Source organism: Piliocolobus tephrosceles, unplaced genomic scaffold (genome assembly GCF_002776525.5).
Source record: "Piliocolobus tephrosceles isolate RC106 unplaced genomic scaffold, ASM277652v3 unscaffolded_31602, whole genome shotgun sequence".
NCBI lineage: Eukaryota > Metazoa > Chordata > Mammalia > Primates > Cercopithecidae > Piliocolobus > Piliocolobus tephrosceles.
The window spans coordinates 1-3,190 of record NW_022314980.1 but is presented as its reverse complement, the minus strand read 5'-3'; the positions used below and the strand labels follow the sequence as shown (position 1 = coordinate 3,190).

The window sequence follows — 3,190 nt, the reverse complement described above, 5'->3', positions numbered from 1 at the left end:
GCCTCAGTGTCTGTTGTTTTATTTTTAAAACAGTTTTTATGTTTCAGAGACATGTTGAAATAACTGAATTAAATATCTCCAGATTATATATCTGAGATTTACGTGAAAAGAAGCCTATGAGAGGGAGGAGTGGGTGAGGGTGTAGATTTAACAAAATGATTGGCCATGAGTTGATAATTGTTGAAGCTGGGCAATGGGTACATAGGCAACTCGGTATTCTGTTTCCTCTCTTTTTGTGTGCTTAAACATTTCCAAAATAAGAAGTTTTTTTTAGAATGCTTAGTCCAAGATATTAACAATTTAGTGCTTATTTAAAGATAGAACATTTTTTTCCCCACTACAATGTGCAGTTCTTGGCTTCTTTTTTTCCCATTAGAGTGTGCAGTTCTTCTTTTGGGGAAGACAGGTGTGACCATCTGTCCTGTTCCTGGCCCACCCCCACCACCTCTCTCTTGCTGACTGTTGCTTCCCAAGGCCAAGGCCAGAGGGTGGAGGAGACGTAAGGGCATTAGACCATTAGACAGCTCTCATTTACTGGGTAGTCTTGGTTTTACAGCTGGCTTTTCCTGGGTTTAGTCACTTTGCTTGTGTTATGGATCAATTCTGTTCTCCCAGAAAACTTTTTTTTTTTTTTTTTTTGAGAATCTCACTCTGTCGCCCAGGCTGGAGTGCAGTAGCATGATCTCAGCTCACTGCAGCCTCTGCCTCCCAGGTTCAAGCAATTGTTCTGCCTCAGCCTCCTGAGTAGCTGAAATTACAGGCGCCCGCCACCATGCCTGGATAATTTTTTGTATCTTTAGTAGAAACGGGTTCACCATATTGGCCAGGCTGGTCTCGAAACTCCTGACCTCAGGTGATCCACTCGCCTTGGCTTCTCAAACTGCTGGGATTATAGGCGTGAGCCACTGCGTGCAGCCCCAAAAGACAAAGTTGAACTCCTAACCCCAGTACCTGTGAATGTGCCTTTATTTAGAGATGAGGTCTTTGCAGATGTAATCAAATTAAGATAAGGTCAGACTGGGTGCTGCAGCTCATACCTGTACTCCCATCACTTTGGGAGGCCAAGGTGGGCAGATCATTTGAGGTCAGGAGTTTGAGACCAGTCAGACCAACATGGTGAAACCACATCTCTATTAAAAATTCAAAAATTACCCTGGCGTGATGGTGCGAGCCTGTAATCCTGGCTACTCGGGAGGCTGAGGCAGGAGAATCGCTTGAACCTGAGAGGCAGAGGCTGCGGTGAGCAGAGATGGTGCCACTGCACTCGAATGAGGTCATACTGGATTACGACGGGCCCTAAATCCTATGACTGGTGTCCTTACAAGGAAAGGAATTTGAAAACACAGAGGAGACACAGGTGAAATAAGGCCATGTGAAGACAGAGGCAGGGCTTGCATAAGCCAAGGAATGCCAAGGTTGGCAACCAAAGGATTTAGAAGCAAGGCAAGATTATTCCCTAGAGACTTTAAAGGGAGCATGGCTCTGCTGACACCTTAATTTTGAACTTTGAGTCTGTAGAACTGTGAGACAAGTTTCTGTTGTTTTAAACCACCCGGTTTGTGGTGCTTTCTTACAGTAGCCCTAAGAAACGAATACACCCGATCCAGACCTTCCCAGCTCTGAGGATGTCTCTTCTGCTGCATGCTGTGTATTTGGTCCCCAGGGATGCCAGCTCCAACTGTGGCCCCCAGGAGCCCAAGCAACACATACTCCTGCAATTGGGGTCCCTCACCTTTGCTGCTGGGTCCACTTGGGCAGGACTTGCATTCTTCTGCCCTAAGTGGTTCAAAGAGTTTGAGTGGGTACACTCTGGTACTAGAGAAAATCTGAAGCAGCTTACCTAGTGGGATGAAAAAGGACTTATGTACCCTTGATTTATTAAAATTCATTGTTCTTTTATGTACATTTCTCTTTAAAACTCTGAAATGAATATTTGTTTATGCAGTATGACATGATTTAATAATTTATATGACAAGCTTAATAAGGCTGATATTCAATGAACAGAAAAGTAATTTATCTTTTAGTAATCAGAAAAACTTTCAATCCATTTTTATTTTTAAGTGTCTTTTATTAAAGCTTGTGATTTTTTATTAATGTAAGCCAAAGGGTGATTGTTTTTGACACATGGCATTGTACCATAGTGTAATGGGTAGTTTCCTTCTCAGTTAACCTTCAATACTTTATAGATGCTATTGTGAGATACTGTGGTGAAGTAAGGCCTCGCATCTTCGAGCAGGCTTCTTTACCATAGCATGTTAGCTGACTTAAAATTGCCCCATACAATGGTACATATCAACCCTTAGTGAAGCCTTTTAAAAAACAAACAGGTTGAAAAATGGGTTAAAGTAGGCAAGTACAGCATCTGCCTTTAGAGCTATCAACTCAGGAATTCTCTCAATTATGAAATCTTGCAGAGAAGTTACTTTTCTTTCTCAAAATCCAAGTGATGACAATACTCCTTACTCCAGATCTGGCATTTTTTCATCATCACTGTTTTGTGAATCCTCAGAGAAATGATCAAAATTAGACATGTCTTCATCTGAATCATCTTCCCAGTCTTTCCAATTATTGAAGTCGACACTAAGCCAATTAAGCTTTGCCCTTTCTTTTGTTAACCTTGGCCATGACTAGCCAGATTCTCCTTTTCGTAAACAACATAAAATTGATCTGTCCGTTCTTTTATGCTTGCAATCATTTGGATCAGTACAGTGAAAAAGATCAATTTCATTTAAATGCTTAAAATTATCACTTCCTCCGAGACAACTGAATATAAGTTTTTCAAAATTTACATTAACATCCTTACTGTCTTCAACACAAAATTCAATGAAGACATAGTCCCTTCGATCGTACCACTTTGCAGAAGCAGGCTGCATTGTGAACGGGGCAGGGGGACGGGCGACCGGGTGGGCGGGCCTCTCTGGCAGCCGCTGCTGCTAGGGAGTGGACTCCTCTCCAGTGGCGACTCCACGTTTTCTCCCCCGTCGCGGCCTCTTCTCGCTTCCCTCAGGCTACATGGCAGCAGCAGGCTCGACCTTGGTCCCCAGAATGCACCGTGCGGAAAGAGGGGCTCCTCTGGTCAGGGAGAAGAGGAAAGTGTAGGAAAACGGGCGCGAGGACGGCGAATGAATCAGTTCCTACAACTTCTGTTGTGGTTCAGTAGTTCCTTCCTTTTCGTTGCTAAATAATATTT

The 3,190-nt window shown here is 43.1% G+C and overlaps 1 pseudogene; it reads right to left on the bottom strand.

Moving 5' to 3' along the window:
• Positions 1-2,258: 2,258 nt before the first annotated feature.
• Positions 2,259-3,117, bottom strand: LOC111534519 (annotated as a pseudogene).
• Between the last annotated feature and the right edge of the window lie 73 nt (positions 3,118-3,190).